The sequence below is a fragment of the Grampus griseus genome (assembly GCF_964374135.1).
Source record: "Grampus griseus genome assembly, chromosome: 8".
NCBI lineage: Eukaryota > Metazoa > Chordata > Mammalia > Artiodactyla > Delphinidae > Grampus > Grampus griseus.
The window spans coordinates 12329754-12351459 of record NC_139002.1 but is presented as its reverse complement, the minus strand read 5'-3'; the positions used below and the strand labels follow the sequence as shown (position 1 = coordinate 12351459).

At 39.0% G+C, this 21706-nt stretch overlaps 1 long non-coding RNA gene across 3 annotated transcripts in view; it reads right to left on the bottom strand.

Annotated features, from left to right (window-relative positions):
- LOC309826713 overlaps window positions 1-21706 on the bottom strand; it is a 91793-nt gene that overhangs the window by 38739 nt on the left and 31348 nt on the right. The gene's annotated exons all lie outside the window — the stretch shown is intronic.

The window sequence follows — 21706 nt, the reverse complement described above, 5'->3', positions numbered from 1 at the left end:
TACCATATGACTCGGCAATTCTGCTCCTAGGTATACATCCAAAAGAATTGAAAGCACATGTCCACACAAAAACGTGTACACTAATGTTCATAGCAGTATTATTCATAATAGCCAAAAAGTGGAAACAACCCAAGTGTCCTTCCACTGATGAATAGAAAAATAAAATATGGTATCTCCCTACAATGGAATATTATGCAGAAATCAAAAGGAATGAAGTACTTAAACATGCTGCAACATGGACATACCTTGAAAACATCATCAGTCACAAAAGGCTACATACTGTATAACTCCTTTAATGTGAAATGTTCAGAATAGTCAAATCTATAGAGACAAAAAGTAGAGTGTTGGTTGTCTACGCTGAGGGAAAATGGGGACTGCCGATGGGTATAAGATTTAATTTTGAAGTGATGAAAATGTTCTAAAATTGAGTATGGTGATGATTGTACAACTCTGTGAATATATTAAGAACTACTGAATTGTATACTTTAAATAGGTGACTTGTACGGTGTGTGAAATATATCTCAATAAAGCAACAACAATAGATGAAACTGGGCAAAGGATGTAGGGATCTATTATCTTTTCAACTTTCCTATAAATCTAAGATTGCTAAACTAAAAAAGTATAATTAAAAAGATTATAAAAGTAATAAAACTATTTGTACAAACATTAGAAAATACAGTAAGAAAACATGAGGGAAAGAAATAATTTCCATACCTGGCCTTCACAAACAATCTTATTAATATTATTTTGATACAGGTACTTCCAGATTTTTATCTTTGAATTTTTTAACAAGAATGATATTACAATATACATGATTTTTGTTCTTCTCTTTTTCTTTTTACTGAATAACTCTTCATCCTTATGATATACATCTATAATAACATTTATAATGGCTACTGAGCATTTTATTACCATAATTTATCTAAGCAATCCCCTAATTTATACATTTAGGTTGTTTTAAATTTTATTATTTTATTTTATTTTATTTATTTTTTTAAACATCTTTATTGGAGTATAATTGCTTTACAATGGTGTGTTAGCTTCTGCTTTATAACAAAGTGAATCAGTTATACCTACACATATGTCCCCATATCTCTTCCTTCTTGCGTCTCCCTCCCTCCCACCCTCCCTATCCCACCCCTCTAGGTGGTCACAAAGCACCGAGCTGATCTCCCTGTGCTATGCGGCTACTTCCCACTAGCTATCTATTTTACGTTTGGTAGTGTATATGTCCATGCTACTCTCTTACTTTGTCCCAGCTTACCCTTCCCCCTCCCAGTATCCTCAAGTCCATTCTCTAGTAGGTCTGCGTCTTTATTCCCATCTTGCCCCTAGGTTCTTCGTGACCTTTTTTTTTTTTTTAGATTCCATATATATGTGTTAGCATACAGTATTTGTTTTTCCCTTTCTGACTTACTTCACTCTTTATGACAGACTCTAGTCCATCCACCTCACTACAAATAACTCAATTTCGTTTCTTTTTATGGCTGAGTAATATTCCATTGTATATATGTGCCACATCTTCTTTATCCATTCATCTGTCGATGGACACTTAGGTTGCTTCCATGTCCTGGCTATTGTAAATAGAGCTGCAATGAACATTGTGGTACATGACTCTTTTTGAATTATGATTTTCTCAGGGTATATGCCCAGTAGTGGGATTGCTGGGTTGTATGGTAGTTCTATTTGTAGTTTTTTAAGGAATTTCCATACTGTCCTCCATAGTGGCTGTATCAGTTTACATTCCCATCAACAGTGCAAGAGCGTTCCCTTTTCTCCACACCCTCTCCAGCATTTATTGTTTGTAGATTTTTTGATGATGGCCATTCTGACTGGTGTGAGGTGATACCTCATTGCAGTTTTGATTTGCATTTCTCTAATGATTAGTGATGTTGAGCATCCTTTCATGTGTTTGTTGGCAATCTGTGTATCTTCTCTGGAGAAATGTCTATTTAGATCTTCTTCCCATTTTTGGACTGGGCTGTTTGGTTTTTGATATTGAGTTGCATGAGCTGTTTGTGAATTTTGGAGATTAATCCTTTGTCAGTTGCTTCATTTGCAATAAATTTTATTATATTAAACACTTTTAATGAATATTCTTGTAGATAAGTTACTGTATACACTTATGATTACTTACTCTGGATTAATTTCTAGAAAGGAAAGTGCTGGACAATAGGTATGTACATTTCTTCCAGAAAAACTTCTGCTCCCACCAATCACGTATGTTACTGCCTGTTTCTTCGCATAACTCCCCAAACTCCCCAGCTTACTATCATTTTTGAATCTTTGCAATTTGATGGGTGGAACACAGTAGCTTTTCTAATTTAATTATCTGACTGTTAATGACTGAACTACTTTCTTTTCTCCCTCCCTCCCTCCCTTCCTTCCTTCAGCCATATGTGTGTTTTCTTTTGTAAATTGGTTGCCTTTAACCAATTTCATAATTGGGAGTTTGTCTTTTACTATGGCTTTACTGATATTGAGAATATATCTTAAATAGATATATAAATGTACATTGCAAAGTTTATTCTCAGGTCATTCATTTACTTTTTAATTTGTGTGTGGGGGGTTTAAAAAATCTATACAATTTAAAATTTTATAGTTCGGGACTTTCCTGATGGTCCAGTGGTTAAAACTCCATGCTTCCAATGCAGGGGGCCCAGGTTCGATCCCTGGTCAGGGAACTAGATTCTGCATGCTGCAACTAAGACCCAGCGCAGCCAAATAAATAAATAAATATATTTTTTAAATTTTATAGTCCAAGCTTTCTCTGTTTGATGTCATATTTAGAAATACCCCCCATTACGTAAATATTTACCCACCTTATGATTTTATCCATGCCTTTTTTTCATAAGGTGATTCTCCTTTTTTTTTTTTTTTTTTGCTCAGGTTAGATTTATTTGTTTTTTTCTTATGTTGTTTTTTTTTTTTTTCGGGTGCGCCACACAGCGTGCGGAGATCTTAGTGCCCCGACCAAGGATTGAACCCGTGCCCCCTGCAGTGGAAGCGTGGAGTCTTAAGCACTGGATCGCCAGGGAAGTCCCTCTACTTTTTCTCTGGCACTATTTATAATGCTCTGTAGCTCTCTATGTTTACGTATCCCCAGACACATCCAGTGGCCCCCATTTCCATCAATGGTACCACCAGCAGTAGCCAAATCTGCCAGTTCTTCCTTTAAAATTTAGCTCACATTTCTCCCTTCCTTTTCCATTGTTCTTAGTTAAGTCTCCTTGAGGTCACTCTGCTTCCAAATTGTCCTCCACATAGAGTTCTCTTTCGAAACAATATTGCTTGACTGTTCAAAACCACCAATGACCTGTTTGCTGATATAAAATAACATCAAAATCCCTAGACCCTGTGCTCAATATCCTCCCCAGTAAGGTCATTCTAACTGCACATCCCTTGAAACACCTTCGCGAGGCTAGGTCGTCAAGGTACCTGTGCAAAATCAAGTGCAGGGCAGTGGGAGTGACACGCACCATGGAAACTGAAGCTGACCGTCCCCTCCCAGATACCACTTGTATTTTATTTTATTTTACATTTTTATTCTGGTTAAAAAAAAAAAAGCCCACACATATCACAAAATTTGCTGAACATTTGTTTTGGACTAATTTCAGACTTATAGAAAGGTTTAAAAATAGTTCAAAGAATTTTCCGATATCTTAGAAGATAAATCTTATGCCTCTTCCCAGATTCCCCAAATGTTAACATACTTAACAAAGAAACCATGCTTGCTCTAGCATTCTCTTGCTTTCTCTCTCTCCATGTTTGGACACAATGCTCCTTGTATTGTGGATATAGAGGAGGATGTACCCGCACCCTCCCACCCTTTTACCGCCTGCTGTTGGCTGTGATTCATTTTTTCAGAGTTTTCTTTCAACTCGAATGAAAAGTCCCAACCTAGGGTTTTAGCACTGAAACTGAGAAAGAGTTCAGCCTCTCCTGTAGGAAAGGAATACTCGTCAAATGCAGGAATGCTGGTGGCCTGTTTCCTGCCATGGAGGGGGGACCATGGGGAGGGGTGGGTATGGGCACAGCAGAGAAGGCAATTACTCAGAGGAATTGGGACAGAGGGAGTCTGGGACAGAAAGCCCCACACATGTTTACTCCTGCTGGAGTTCTTAAGAGTTCTTAGAAATAACTTCATTAAAAACCATGGGAGATTAATCCTTAGTCAGTTGCTTCATTTGCAAATATCTTCTCCCATTCTGAGGGTTGTCTTTTCCTCTTGTTTATGGTTTCCTTTGCTGTGCAAAAGCTTTTCATTAGCTCCCATTTGTTTATTTTTGTTTTTATTTCCATTTCTCTAGGAGGTGGGTCAAAAAAGGATCCTGCTGTGATTTATGTCATCGAGTGTTCTGCCTATGTTTTCCTCTAAGAGTTTCATAGTTTCTGGCCTTACATTTAGGTCTTTAATCCATTTTGAGTTTATTTTTGTATATGGGGATATATGTATACATATAGCTGATTCACTTTGTTATACAGCAGAAACTAACACAACATTGTAAAGCAATTATACTCCAATGAAGATGTTTAAAAAAAGAAAATTAAAATCACCTGTTTTCCCACCACCCAGAAAAAAAAGGAAAAAAAAAAAGCATGGGAATTAAAACCTAAGTGCAGATGTTTGGATACGACACAGGAAAAAACTGAGCAAGTGCACAGGTGTTTTAGGAAGATGACCTCTAGCAGTGATATTCAGAATGGTATGGAAGGAAAGGCCTGGTGACAGGAGCCCACCACCTAGGAGGCTGTTACTGTAGCCAGGCAACTAGTCCATCTGCTAAATGCTGAATATTTTTCCTTTGACGTGGCTCTTGAGCTCACCACTTACTACGTAATTCAAGCCTTCCTCCTAGCACCCATTGTGGTCTTGTACCTATTTGTTGAGAGGTCTACCTCCCTCCTCCGTCCATTCAGGGGACCATTCACCTCTGCATGTAGTAAGGATCGTTGTACAGCAAATAGGACATACTGTTCATGCAGAAACCTCAGAGTCAACTTCAGACTTTTGAACCCCATTTGCATTCAGTTTTAATAACTATGAGATCTTAGGCAAGAATTTTTGAACCATAATCTCTTCATCTTAGCTTTAACCCTTCATCCGGCTACTGTGAAGAGTAAATTAGATTACACAGTCAAAGCATAAATGCCTGGAACGTAATAAGATTCAATTAATGTTAATATTGATATTAATATTATAGCTAGCCAAGTGTCTGGCACATGGTAGGTATTCAACATGGTACGTAATTGTTTTTAATATATTTATTAATAATAGATTTTTAAAATTTGAGTGACACCACAAGTAGAAATGAGGATGCTGGGCATGAGTGTCTGCCCCACACAGTAAATGGGGTCTTGGCATAACTCTGAATAAAAATAGTTGGATCGGGCTTCCCTGGTGGGGCAGTGGTTGAGAATCCGCCTGCCAATGCAGGGAACATAGGTTCCATCCCTCGTCCGGGAAGATCCCACACGCCACGGAGCAACTAAGCCCATGTACCACAACTACTGAGCCTGCGCTCTGGAGCCCGTGAGCCACAACTACTGAAGCCCGTGCACCTAGAGCCCGTGCTCTGCAACAAGAGAAGCCACCGCAATGAGAAGCCCGCGCACCGCAACGAAGAGTAGCCCCTGCTCACCGCAACTAGAGAAAGCCCTTGCGCAGCAAAGAAGACCCAACGCAGCCAAAAATAAATTAATTAATTTTTTTAAAAAGTTGGATCTTTGGGCCACATATAACATAGTTAATAAGGTTCAGCTGTTATTTAATCCCTTCAGTAGCAATTGCATTCACAGTGCTGTAAATGGCTGTTTGCATCGTGTTATCGTCAAGAAAATCCTTCCAAACACTTTTAATCCCATCAGCGGAGAGCTCTCAAACTTTACTCATCCAGCAAAGTATGATTAGGTGATTCAAGGTGGACTTGAAATCAGTAAAATAGAGAGGAAAATTCAACACTTTAAGAACATAGATACAATCTATTTTGTTTTCCTTCCTTCTCTCCCCCTTCAAAACTATATAAAGGGGGAAACAGTATTCAGTGGTTCAGAGTAAAGACAAACCAGCCATCAGACTTCACAACTGCTCCTCTTCCGGGTGGTTGTCACCTACTGAGTCCTACTTGGTCACTCACTCTCATTTACTTGTACCTCTAGTCCTGGCTCACTTGCCCTCCTTTCTATCTCTACTCCTGTCATCATGCTTGGTGATTTCAAATGCCTTGGACTTGTCAGGTCTCTGACTTCCACCTGCCCCTCAGCCATCATTTCCATTGTCATACCCTAACCCTCATCATCTAAAGAATTGAACCCAATCTCAAAGCTTGATTTCAAGCTTCATACTCCTGGAGCATACTCCAACTCTCAGCCTTTCAGCTCATTTACTCCCATTCTAGCAATTCTCTGATCCCGGCAGAGCCTGCAAGCTATTGATCTGACCACTTCTCCATCTATCACACCCTTCTTGCCATCATTCCCTTGTTACCTACCTTAGATTCTATGGTCCATTATACAACCACTCCCCTGCAACCACACTAAAACCTCTGCCCAGCTTTTTCTGCATAATCACCTGCAAAGCGTCAACCTTAGTTCAGTGCAAGATTCTGTGCTCTACATGCCTGCAGCCCGTAAGCTGAGCATTGCTAGAGAAAGCCGCACACCTCTGCCCATTGGTTTCCCTTTGAATGAATGACTAAAAATTCTCCAGTGGGCAGTCATCTCAACCAGTCGTGCTATATTTTCTAGTGAATTCTCTCTCTCTCCAGAGACTGTTTCCCACCTTAATCTCCCTCCCTAAGCCTCCACCTTCTACCCCACTCATTCTTAATTCACTGAGAAAAACCAGCCATCAGATGAGTAATCCTTCACTCTCCCAACAGCAAATCTACCAATCTCCATGCATCTGTACCCACCTAACCTGCCTTCTCTGCTGTTACAGTGGACAATGTACACCAGCTCCTATGAAAGGTAAGTATCTCCTCTTGTGCTTAATATCCCACATGCTCTCGCCTTCTCAACAACTTTCTCCGGCAATACTTTCTTTTTCTCCTGTATCATCAATCTCACTCTCTTTACTGGATCATTCCCATCGGCATACACTTATGCCTTAATAACCCCAATCTTTCCCTTGACTCCCACATGCCTCTCAAGTACCACCCAATTTCTCTGCTTCCGTTCATAGCAAAAATCCTTGAAAGAATTATGTGCAGCTGTATTTCCACTGTCTCAAACACCATTCTCTCTTCAACCTGCTTCAGTCAGGTTTTATTCTTCATCCCTTCATTGAAACTATTCTTAATTAAGTCACCCATGACTTTTAATATTGCCATTTGCAATAGTCCCTTCTCTGTCCTTGACTAACCAAACTTCTCAATAGCAACGGACACACTTTTTAAAAATCAAATTTATTGATGTATAATTTACAGATAATAAAAGGTACACATCTTAAGTGTACAGTTTAATGAATTCTGACAAATATATACATCTCTGTAGCAACCACTACCACGATTAAGATATAGAACATGTCCCTCACCCCCAAAGGTACCCTTATGCCCCTTCCAATCAATCCCCACAACCACCCTGATCCTAGACAACCACTGACACACTTTCTGTTTTTATACTTTAAATTTTTCCTAGAGTTTTATATTAATGGGATTGTATATTTTCTTTTTTTCTGACTTATTTTGCTCAGCATGTTTCTGAGATTTATCTATGTTATTTCATATATCAGTGGTTCATTCGTTTTTATTAGTGAGCAGTATGGAAGCCATTTACCTGTTGATAGACATTTGGGATGCTTCCAGTTTGGGGTTTCTACAAAGAAAACTGCTAAGAACATTCATGTACCAGTCTTTGTGTGGACATGTATTTTCATTTCACTTGGATAAATACTTTGGGTTGAATTGCTGGGTCATAAAGTGGATCTTTAAATTTATGAGAAATGCCAAGTTGTTTCCAAAGTGGTTGTACCATTTTACATTCTCCTTACCAATCATCAGAGTTCCAGTCACTCCACACCTCACCACACTTGTCACTGTCCATCTTTTTTTGTCATTCTAATAGATGTATTGTGATATCTCATTGTGGTTATAATTTTCATTTCCCTGATGACTAATGATGTTTAACATCTCATGTGCTCATGGGCCATTTGCATATATTTTTTGTAAAGTGTTTGTTTAAATCTTTTGCTTTTTTTTTTTTTTTTTGCGGTACACGGGCCTCTCACTGTTGCGGCCTCTCCCGTTGCGGAGCACAGGCTCTGGACGCGCAGGCTCAGCGGCCATGGCTCACGGGCCCAGCCGCTCCGCGGCATGTGGGATCTTCCCGGACCGGGGCACGAACCCGCGTCCCCTGCATCGGCAGGCGGACCCTCAACCACTGCGCCACCAGGGAAGTCCCTCTTTTGCTTATTTTTCATGGGCTGTTTTCTTATTACTGAGATACAAGAGTTCTCTATATTCTAGATAAGTCCTGGGTCACTTACATGTATTGTAAAATTTTTTCCCCACTTTACAGCTTGTCTTTCATTTTTTAAATGGTGCTCAAGAGAGCAGATTTTAATTTCGATGAAGTTCATTTTACGAATTTATTTCTCTTATGATTCATGCTTTTGTGTCCTATCTAAGAATTATTTGCTGACTCCAAAATCTCAAAGATTATATTCTGGTTTTAGCTAGAAGTTGTGTAGTTTAAATGTTTACATTTTGGTCCATGATTTATTTTGAGTTAATTTTTATGTATGGTGTGAGGTAAAGGTTGAAATTCTTCCTTTCTATAAAAATACCGTGCTGTTCCAGCACCGTTTGTTGAAAAGACTGTCGTTTCTTCATTTAATTACCTTCTCTCTCTAGTCAAAATCAGTTGACGATACATGCCTGGGTCTACGTATGAACTCTATTCTGTTCCAAGGACTTGATCAGAGGCTTCCCTCTTTTCTTCTGTCTATACCTTCTCCTTCCATCAGAGATTAGTAGGTGTTAATTAGAAAACATGAGTGGGAGCAGAAGTGGGTAGAACTAAGTGATGGAGAGGAAAAAGAATAATAATGTGTTAGAATGATCAGCATGGACAGAGTCCTGGAAGTGAGAGAGAATATATACATGGAAACTGAGTGAGTACACCCTCAGTCTAGAACATAAAGGAGGAAAAAGAAGCATGAGACAAGGCAAGGGAAAGTTTAAGAACAGTCTCGTAGGCCATGCCCAGTTTGTACTTAAACCTGAGAGCAATGGGGAATTGACATAATCAGATGTGTGTAAAAAATAATATTTAATGGCTGTATATAATAAATAAGTTTGCAGTCTTTAAAATAAAGTTTGTGAAGAATATTTTGCCACTTCAGAAAATTCACATTGTTTCATTTGAAAATTAAGATCTGTATGAACTACGTAAAATTTATATTTTAATATGAGCATTTAAAAAAGACTAAAAGAAAAGTGTACCGACTGGTTAACAGTAGTTATTTTTGAGTATTAAGATTGCAGATGGCTTCATTTTCTTCTTTTTACTTTTCTGTAGTTTTAAATTTTTTACAATTAGTCTGTATTAAATCCGTAATAAGATATTTTTAAAAGCATACTAGAGTATGTGTCTTATTTTTAGAAGCGGTGCAAAATTACTGTTAAGAAAGATTATGCTGAGTGACATGACCATTGTGGCAGAGTAGGAGACACCACCCTCCAGCCCCTGACAAAGACCAACAATTAGACAGCTATCCCCAAACAAAAATGGCTCTGAGGGAGTTCAGAGTCCACTTAAGAAACTTCAGCAACACAGTAGAACAAAACACCTGAGAATAACCACACAAAAAATGAAGAACAGAATCATGTTGCCTGCATCATCCCATCCCCCAGGTGAACCCTGCTCAGCACCAGGAGGGAGCTCCCCAGCTTCAAGAGCTCCCCTCGCTGGGAAAGGGAGAGGGAGAGCTTTATCAGCTGCTTAGGGCACTGCACAAGGGGCTCACTTTGGTCTCACCCCACCCAGAAACTGAAAAAGCTGAGACATATAGACATAGCTAGGGACAAGGAAGAAAAGCAGGGCTATCAGTATTAGCCACATAGCGGAGCGACCGTGGTTCCCAGTGACCTGCTCTGCAGAGGACACCAGCAGCTTTTGCCACTGAAGAAACCAATGCCCAGCAGAGCCAGCATGGACCCCCTACAGAGTACACCATTGAGACTTCCTCCAAAGGTTTTCCTGGTCACAGATGCCAGCCACCTGAGCATCCATCCTCAACTTCCCCCACCCCTAAAGCCAGGATCCATACTGGCAGCCAGCCCCAGCCTCTGTGGCTATATGAATACAAGATGCCAGCCTAGACCCTGGCAGTGGACCCCTCCGCACACCCTGTGCACATCTGGGGCTAGCTAGCCCCTCTAGCTGTGCACCTGCACACGCTTGGCCTGACTTCCATCACTAGTCTCCACTGCTATGTGCACACCCTTGAGGAGGTCCTGCAGGCACAGGAGTGAATGCCAATAGCCAGGGGCCCTACAGTGGGCCTGGATCCAGCCCTGTCTCCTGACACTGGCCTGTCCTTCTCGATTCACCTGCAGCTAGACCCTCCACCTATGCACTTGCCTGTCCCCAGGCCAACTCCTATTGCTGGCCTCCACAGCTATGCTGTGCCCATAGGGAGACCCTGTAGCCACAGAGTGGACACTGAGAGCCAGGGCCCGTGCAGCTGCTAATGCACCCGAAGTTGGCCCTGGCGCCTTGCTGCTGACCCTGGCCACCACCACTATGTGCTTCTCTGTACCTGGCCCATGCCACTACAAGGCATCTGTACCCAGCCCCCACAGACAAGTGTCTGCACATCACCAGCTCTGGCCACCACCACTGCCTGCCCTGGTCCCTAGCCGCTGGAACTGGAGGCACCAAGGAGGACTCTAACAGGCCCTGCAGCCACTGCAGACCCTTGCAGCCCTTGTCTAGGACCATGCAGTTGTTGATGTCATGGACCCTAGCAGCCCAAGCTGATGAGACATCATAACCCCTGGACGCGGACCATCACAAGTCCCCACATGTATGGACCTAGAGTCACAACATGCTCCAGCATGCTGCAGAGGTCTTTCCTTACCAAGGTCAGTCCATAAAATCTGAAAGGGACTGTTTCTTCACATACAAGGCTAGAGAGATCACAAAGAGTCATGGAACCATGACACCACTGAAGGAACACAGTAAACTTCCAGTAACCTCAAGAAAATGAAGATACATGAATGCCTGATAAAGAATTCAAAATAATTGTTCTCGAGATGCTCAGAGAGCTACAAGAGAACACGGACAAACAATTTAAGAAAATCAGGAAAACAATATGAAAGAAAATGAGAAGTTCAACAAAGAGAAAACACAAGAAAGAACTAAACAAAAATTTTGGAGATGAAAAATACAATGACTGACCTGAAGAATTCAACAGAGAAGTTCAATAGCAGACTGGATAAGCAGAAGAAAGCATCAATCAATAATTCAAAGACAGATCATTTGAAATCATCCAGTCAGAGGAACAAAAAGAAAAAAAATGAAAAGGAATGAAAAGAACCCTACAGAACTTATGGGGCATCCTTAAAAGAAACAAGTGATGCATTATTAGAGTCCCAGAAGGGAAAGAGAGGAGAAAGGGAAAGAAAACTTACTTGTGCTCGCTTTGGCAGCACATATACTAAAATTGGAATGATACAGACAAGATTAGCATGGCCCCTGCGCAAGGATGACACACAAATTTGTGAAGCGTTCATATTTTCTGAATCGGGAGATTGAGATTGGCATATATACACTAATATGTATAAAATAGATAAGTAATAAGAACCTGATATATTAAATAAATAAATAAATAAATTCAAAGAAAAATAAACTGAGAGAACAAGGGAAAAAAAAAAAAGAAAACTTAAGGAATAATGGCTGAGAACTTCCCAAAACAGGAGGGAATTAGACATCCAAGTTCATGAAGCTAATTGGTCACCCCAAAATTTCAACCCCAAATGATTTCCCCAAGATATAATACTACTGTCTAAAATCAAAGACAGAGAGAATCTGGAGAGCAGCAAGAGAATAGAAGCTTGTGACTTACAAGGGAATCCCCATAGAGCTATCAGCTGCTTTCTCAGCAAAAACATTATAGGCCGCAAAAGAGTGGGATGATACATTCAAAGTGCTGAAAGAAAAAAACCTGCCAGCCAAGAATACACTACCCAGCAAAGTCGTCCTTCAGAAATTAAGGAAAGATAAAGACTCTCAGACACACAGAAGCTGAGGGAGTTCACCATAACTACACCTTCCTTACAAGAAATGTGGAAAGGAGTTCTTCAAGCTGAAATGAAAGAATGCTAATTAGTAACATGAAAATATATATGAAAATACAAAACACACTAGAAAAATATATAATCAAATTCAGAATACTCCAATCCTGTAACATGGTGGGTGCTAATATTAAACTCCAGCATAAAGGTAAAAGGACAGAAGTATTAAAAATAGCTATAGCTACAATAATCTGTTAATGGATACACAGCATAAGAACATGTAAATTGTGACATAAAAATAATAAGATGTGGAGGAGGGAATAAAAGGGTAGAGTTTTTACATGCAATTGAAATTAAGTTGTTATCACTTAACATAGACTCTTAAACCTGTCTATAAGAAGTTTCACGTAGGGACTTCCCTGGTGGTCCAGAGGTTAAGTTTCCGTGCTACCAATGCAGGGGACCCAGGTTCGACCCCTGGTCAGGGAACTAGATCCTCCATGCTGCAGCTAAGAGCCCGCATGCCACAACTAAAGATTCCACATGCCGCAACTAAAAGGATCCTGCAAGCTGCAGTGAAGATCCCGTCCCCTGCAATGAAGATACCGCATGCCCCAACTAAAGACCCGGTGCAGCCAAATAAATATTTTTTTAAAAATTTAAAAAAAAAAGAAGTTTCATGTAAGCATAAGGGTAGCCACAAAACCAAATCTATAATAGGTAAAGACACACTAAAAAGCAGGAAATTAAAGTACACCACTACTGAAAATCCTCAATGCACAAAGGAAAACAGCAAGAGATGAAGAAAGGAACAAAAGAACTATGAAACAGCCAGAAAACAATTAACAAGGTGACATTAATAAGTCCTTATTGACCAATGATTAATTTAAGTGTAAATGGATTAAACTGTCCAACCAAAGTATATAGAGTGACTGAATGGATAAAAAAACAAGACCCAACTACATGCTTTCTACCAGAGACTCACTGTGACTTTAAGGACACACTCAGGGTCAAAGTGAAGGAATGAAAAAAGATATTTGATGTAAATGGAAACCAAAAGAGAGCAGGGGTAGCTACACTTACATCAGACAAAATAGACTTTAAGTCAAAAACTGTATTAAGAGACAAAGAAGGTCATTATAAAATGATAAAGAGGTCAATGTATCAAGAGGATATAACAATTATAAATATATAGGTATGCAACATTGGTGCTCCTAACTATATTAAGCATACACCAACAGATACAAGGGAGAAACAGACAACAATACAATTATGGTAGGAAAATTAAATACCCAGTTTTCAGCAAAGGATAGATCATCGAGACAGAAAATTGATACAGAAACACTGGACTTGAACTATATTTTGGACCAAGTGGATCTAGCAGAAATATATAGAGTATTCCATCCAAAAGCAGCAGAAGACACATTCCTAAGCGCACATGGCACATTCTCTAGGATAGATTGTATGTTAGGCCACAAAACAAGACTTAGCAATTTTAAAAAGATTGAAATCATACCAAGTACCTTTTCCAACCACAATGGTATGAAATTAGAAATCAATAAAAAGAGAAAAGCTTGACAATCCATAAAAATGTGGTTGTTCACTCCTGAACAACTAATGGGTCAAAGAAGAAATCAAAAGGGAAATCAAAAACTATCTTCGAGTAAATGAAAATGGAAACAACATACCAAAACATATGAGATACAGCAAAAATTGTTCAGGTGGGAAGTTTATAGCAATAAATGTGTATATTAAGAAAAAAAGAAAGATCTCAAATAAACAACCTAACTTTACATCTCAAGGAACTAGAAAGAGAAAAAGCTAAGCCCAGAGTCAAATATGAACAGAAAATAAGGAAACAACAAAGATCTGAGCAGAAATATGTAACAAAATGGTTTTATGAAAAGTTAAATAAAACTGAAAACTTCAACTAGACTTACTAAAAAAAAAAAAGAGGGCTCAAATAAATAATATTATAAATGAAAGAGGGAACAATACAACCAATACATAGAAACCCAAAGGATTATAAAAGACAACTATGAACAATTATATGTCAATGAATTGGACAAACCTAGAAAAAATGGATTAATTCCTAGAACTTACAACCTACCAAAACTGACTCAGGAAAAAAACAGGAAATCTGAACAGACCAATAATGAATAAGGAGAGTGAATTGCTAAACAAAAACCTCCCAACATAGAAAAGCCCATAACAAGATGGTTTCATGGATTAATCCTACCAAACATTTAAACAGGAATTAATATCAATCCCTCTCAAACTCTTCCAAAAAGTTAAAGAGGTGGGAACACTCCCAAACTCATTTTATAAGGTCAGCATTACTCTGTTACCAAAGCCAGATAATATCACTACAAGAAAAGAAAACGTTGATCAATATCAACAGGTCAATATCCCTGATACATATAGATGTGAAAAATCTCAACAAAATACTAGCAAACCAAATTCAATAGCACATTAAAAGGATCATACATCATGAGCAAGTGAGGTTTATCTCTGGGATGCAAGGATGGTTCAACACATGCAAATTAATAATGTGAATCACATGATCATCTCAATAGATGCAGAAAAAGCATTTGACAAAAGTCAACATAGTTTCATGACAAAAACTCTCAACAAAGTGGGTATAGAAGGAACATACCTAAACATAATAAAGGCAATATATGGCAAGTCCACAGCTAACATCATACTCAACAGTGAAAGGTAGAAAGCTTCCCTCTAAGATCAGGAACAAGACAAGGGTGCCCACTATTACTGTTCCTATCTAGCATAGTACTAGAGGTCCTAGCCAGAGCAATTAGGCAAGCAGAAGAAATAAAAGGCATCCAAATCAGAAAAGAAGAAGTAAAATTGTCTTGGTTTGCTGATGACATAATCTTGTATATAGAAAATCCTAAAGACACCATAAAGAAAACATTAGAGGGAACTCCCTGGCAGTCTGGTGGTTAGGACTCAGTGCTTTCACTGCAGGGGCCTGGGTTCAATCCCTGGTCAGGGAATTAAGATTCTGCAAGCTGCATGGTGCAGCCAAAAAAAAATTAGAACCAAATGAGTCCAGTAAAGTTACAGGATACAAAATCAATATACAAAAATCAGTTGCGTTTCTGTACACTCACAATAACTATCTGAGAAAGAAATAAAACAATCCCATTTACAATAGTATCAAAAAGAATAAACTACTTAGGAATAAATTTAACCAGGAAGTAAAAACTGTAAGACATTGATGAAAGACATTGAAGATGACACAAATAAATGTAAAGATATTTCATGTTCATGAACTGGGAGAGTTGACATTGTTAAAATGTTTATACTACCCAAAGCCATCTAAGGACAGACTGCAAACTCCATCAAAGTTGTATTTTTTACAGAAATAGAAAAAACAACCCTAAAATTCATATGTAACTACAAAAGACCACCAACAGACAAAGCAATCTTGAGAAAGAACAAAGGTGAAGACATCACACTTCCTGACTTCAAGGCAATTACTTCATGATACAGGCATAAAAAAAGACACAAAGACCAATGGAATACAATGGAGAGCCCAGAAATAAACACACACATACACAGTCATCCAATATTTGACAAGGGATCCAAGAATACTCAATGGGTAAAAGACAGTCTCTTCAATAAATCATGATGGGAAAACTGGATAATCACATGCAAATGAATGGAAATTGATCCCCTATCTAATACCACTCACAAAAATTATCTCGAAATGGATTAAGAGCTTCAATGTAATACGTGAAACCATAAAATTCCTAGAAGAAAACATAGATAAAAATCTCCTTGATACTGGTCTTAGCAAGGCTTTTTTGATATGACACTAAAAACACAAGTAGCAAAGGAAAGAAATCAATAAGTGGGAGTACATCAAAGTAAAAAGCTTCTGCACAGAAAAAGAAACAATGAACAAGATGAAAGGCAACCTATGGAATAGGAGAAAATATTTGCAAACCATCTCTCTGACAGGAAGTTAATATCTAAAATATAAAAGGAGCTCATATAACTCAATAGCAAAATTTAAAACTCACAAATAATTCTATTAAAAAATGAGCAACGGGCCTGAATAGATATTTTTCCAAATAAGACAAACAAATGACCAACAGGCACACGAAAATGTGCTCAACATCACTAATCATCAGAGAAATGCAAATCCAAACCACAGTGAGATATCACCTCACACCTGTTAAAATGGTCATTATCAGAAAAGATAAGAGATAACATGTGTTGGCAAGGATGTGAAGAAAGGGAGCCCTTGTGCAGTGTTGATGAAATATAAATTGGTGCAACCACTGTGGAAAGCAGTATGGAGTTTCCTCAAAAAATTAAAAATACAACTACCATACGATCCAGCAATTCCACTTCTGCGTAGAAATCCAAAGGAAATGAAATCTCTATTCATGTTACCGCATCACTATTCACAATAGCCAAGACATGGAAACAACCTAAGTGTCTATAAATGGATGAATCTAGATTTAGATATAGATAGATATAGATATACACAGTGGAGTGTTTATTCAGCCTTTAAAAAAGGGAACTCTTGCCATTCTTGACAACATAAATGGACTTTGAGGGCATTATGCTAAATAGAATAAGTAGACAGAGAAAGACAAATGCTATATGATCTCACTTATAGTAAACTCTAAAATGGCTGAACTCATAGAAGCAAAGAGTAGAAGTATGCTTACCAGGGGCTGGGGATGGGGGAAGAGGAGATGTTGGCCAAAGGGTACGAACTTCAAATTATAAGAGGAATAAGTTTGCGGGGGGGCAGCTAATGTACAGTATGGTGACTATAGTTAACAACATTGTATTGTACACTTGAAAGTTGCTATAAGGTTATATTTTAAATGTTCTCACAATCACAACAATGGTAATTATGTGAAGTGAAGGATGTGCTAACTAACCTTACTGTGGTAAACATTTTGCAATATATACATGTATCATCGCATTGTGCACCTTAAACTTATACCATACTATATGTCAATTATATCTCAATAAAGCTGGGTGGGGGGAGAATAATTAAGCTGTAAATTTCTTGGATTACAAAGTTCGAGTCTTACGGTTTTGTTTATTTCTAGTTCTGAGCTTAGTGTTTCGTAGCTCTTAGGCACAGTTGATGAAGAAATACAACTTTATGGGATCTCAATCAGTTGGTAAAAAGCAACATTTCTGAATTTAAAGAAACATTCCCTAAGGGACATACAAATCACAACACCCATGTCTGGTTTAAACCAATGTGGACTGCTGGGTATACTTCTCACCAAATCATGCTTTTGAAATATTTATTTATACTTTCTCTGCTTTGAATAAATGGCTGTAAATGAATGAGAGAACATTTTGATATGATCTGATCACTTAGGATAAATATTCTACTTACGTAAATACAAATTGCTGTTATTATTTCTGCACCTCACTCCGAGGCCTGAGCCAGCTTTTTAATTTTACATATAAATTTGCGCACGAACTGGTTAGCCAAATGGATAAAGCAAAGGCAGTAAGCCAGGAAAATCTGCATCTGGATTCTCCGTAGGACTCTGGGCAAGTGCTGCCTTGCAGCCTCAGAGGCAAATTTATTTGTGTAGTACAGATGGTTGCCTCAGACAGTTTGTAACACAAATTGCTATTATAGTGTGTCATTCTCATTAATTTAGAACCATATCAGTTTTGTCCCAGTTACAAATGGATAAAAAGTCTGTTGATTTCAAACTTTCAATTACATACACATATATATATATGTATAATAATATATATACACATACACATGTATGTATGTAGATATCTTAAAATATATCTACTTTAACTCAGGAGGTAAGATAAGGATATGTGACTGATTCTAACCCAAGTGTCTGCCTCCCTTATTTATTTATTTGTTTGTTTGTTTTTGGCTGCGTTGGGTCTTCGTTGCTGTGCGTGGGCTTTCTCTAGTTGCAGCGAGCGGGGGCTTCTCCTCGCTGCGGTGCGCAGGCTTCCCATTGTGGTGGCTTCTCTCGTTGCAGAGCACAGGCTCTAGGCACACGGGCCTCAGTAGTTGTGCCACGTGGGCTCAGTAGTTGTGGCTCACGGGCTCTAGAGTGCAGGCTCAGTAGTTGTGGCACACGGGCTTAGTTGCCCCGCGGCACCTGGGATCTTCCTGGACCAGGGCTCGAACCCACATCCCCTGCATTGGCAGGCAGATTCTTAACCACTGCGCCACCAAGGAGGTCCCTTTTTTTTTTTAATTTATTTTTTAAATTGAGGTATGGTCAATTTCCAATGTTGTGTTAATTTCTGTGTACAGCAAAGTGATTCAGTTATACATATATATACATTCTTTTTTATATTCTTTTCCATTACGGTTTATCCCAGGATATTGAGTATAGTTCCCTGTGCTGTATATACAGCAGGACCTTGTTGTTTATCCGTTCTATATATACTAGTTTGCACCTGCTAGTGCCTCCCTTTCTTGAGGGAGCACTTTCCTCTAGCACATTTAGGGATTGGTATTAGGTTGGTTCCTGTCAGTCCTTGTAACATCTGCTACCTACTCCTCTCTTCTGTTTTCTGCTCATTTTATATCTGATCATTACTCAGATTAACTTCTCCTGATATGAAGCTGTTATATAGCCAAGAGGGTCTCCATGGAATCGTGCTTATGTGGATTCCGTTTGATGGAGAAGATCACGGGAAGCTCCTTAGAGGTACTTTCTCTTGAGCCAAGTCTTGTAGGATGCAAGGGAATAAGCTAGACAAGTGAAAATACTTTCCAGGGAGGGGACAGCGTGATGTACTTATTCATTCAGGCGAAAGGGTGAATCTGGCGCTGCAAGGCAACACTGATCACCAGCACAGTACCCCCCTAGACACACTGATCACCAGCACAGTACCCCCCTAGACACACTGATCACCAGCACAGTACCCCCCTAGACACACTGATCACCAGCACAGTACACCCCTAGACACATGAACTGTTGGCTTAGGTGGAGTTAAGACATGGGCCTGCAGAAGGGACAAGACCATGAAGGGACTAGAGTATGTAACGAATATGATTATGCAGATACAGGCACTGTTTGCAGAATTTAGTGTGGTCGACAACTACTTCCCTTTACTTCATATTTTGATTACTTTTTTCTGCCTGAGTTAAACCCACCTCAGTCTCTCTGGCATGGGTGATCTAGCAGTCTAGTTCTGTCTCACCTAGTTAGCAGTGTTCTTGAGGTATTACTAAAAGCCCTCTGGCTTGTCTAACATTCTCCCAGCCTCTTTTCCCAACAACTGCCTGATTCGCTCCCTATTTCTAAAATTAAACCAATAAGAGTGAGAATTTAGATAATTCATCTCCTCTCTAGCAGAGCATTCCATGACAGACCGTATCATGAGCTACTAGCCTGACTCTGGATTGGCTGCCCTTAGGTGAGGCCCCAGCCTCGGTGGTGGTAGGAGGGATGGGTGGGCTAAAGATGCAGAAACCACATGGTACAGAATGTGCTACCAAAGGCTGTTCCCTCAGCAGGAATTGTGAGCCGGGCCTGTCCCCTTTGACCAGGCCCTGGGTGTGGCAGGCACTGTACTGGCATGGGATCAAGGCCCAGCTCCATCACTCACTAGCTATGCTGCCTTGAATAAGTGACTTAATCTCACAGAGCAACCGGACCCAGATTCTTTAAACTGAGAATGAAAAATACTTAACTTGCAAAGTGAATATGAGCTTTGGAAATAAGTATATATAAAGTATCTGGTTCATAGCCAGTGCTCAATAAATGGTGATACACACACACCAAACTTTACTTTTTTAATTTTTAAGAAGCACATCATGTTTAACCCAGTTTATAGATGATGCTTTTCCTAATCACTGCATTTATCATTGAACATTTTAAGTTTTTTCCAATTTCAACTTTATAATTTAACGCTGTGGTAAACATCATCATGAATATAGTCTTACATTTTGAATTATTTTAAGATAAATCCTTATGATATGCTTCATTAGAACAAAGGATATGAATTTCTATGGATTTTTAATGCATATTGTCAAACAGGGATTCACAATGAATTAAAGATTAATTCTTAAAAATGTTGAGCTTAAAAATTATGATTTGGGCTTCCCTGGTGGTGCAGTGGTTGAGAGTCCGCCTGCCGATGCAGGGGACACGGGTTCGTGCCCCGGCCCGGGAAGATCCCACATGCCGCGGAGCAGCTAGGCCCGTGAGCCATGGCCGCTGAGACTGCATGTCCGGAGCCTGTGCTCCGCAACGGGCGAGGTCACAACAGTGAGAGGCCCGCGTACCGCAAAAAAAAAAAATTATCTTGGTGACACACCTAAATAAATATTACACTTGCTTTTTTATCTTTTTCTTATTTATAGATGTAATTGGTATTTTATTGCTGTTTAGATTTGTGTTACTATGATTACCAATATTAGATTTAAAAATGTTTATTAGTTGATTTTCCTCTTGTGTAATTGGACTGTTCATGTACTTTACTGATGAGGTTTACAAAGTGTATATATTATATGCATATACTTACACACACACAAATATATATACACACATATTAATCTCATTTATGATACTCATTATATATTAAATTTTTATGCATAATTTCACATATTTATAGATTTTCCACTTTGCCATACTATTTGAAATTTCTGTTTTTATATCAGTGCTAGATTTAAAATGCATTCTAATATATGGAATGAATAGTCCCTTTTCCTTACTTTCTTCTCTCTCCTTTTTGTTCTCTTTTTTTTTTTTGATTATTTACCATCATCAAGATGGTTGCTTAGTGGGACTTCCCTGGTGGCACAGTGGTTAAGAATCTGCCTCCCAATGCAGGGTACATGGGTTTGAGCCCTGGTCCGGGAAGATCCCACATGCCATGGAGCAACGAAGCCCATGCACCACAACTACTGAGTTTGTGTCCCACAGCTACTGAAGCCTGCGTGCCTAGAGCCTGTGCTCCACAACAAGAGAAGCCACCTCAATGAGAAGCCCGCACACCACAACGAAGAGTAGCCCCAGCTCAGCACAGCTAGAGAAAGCCCACATGCAGCAACGAAAATAAATAAATTAAATAAATAAATAAATTTATAAATTAAAAAAAAAAAAAGATGGTTGCTTAGTAAGACTAGTAAAGTGAGAGAAAATAAAATCCCTGACATCATGACTGGTAAAGAAAAAGTCAGGGAGAAAGTAGAAAATTGTTGGAATAAAAAAGGATATAACAAGTACACCAGGGATTTTTAAAATAAAAAAATATTGTGGACAACTTTCTGCCATTAAGTTAGAAAACACAGACAATTTCCTGCAAACACAAATGTTACTGACTAAAACTGACTTAAGGAAAAATGGAAAATTTCAATGTATCTAAAACCATGAAAGGAATTGAATTAGGAGTTTACAGTCTACAATCAGCAGAGTAGATAGATAAGTTAAGTAAAAAGCCAACGAACTTATATGTAGCTTCTGAGCCACAGT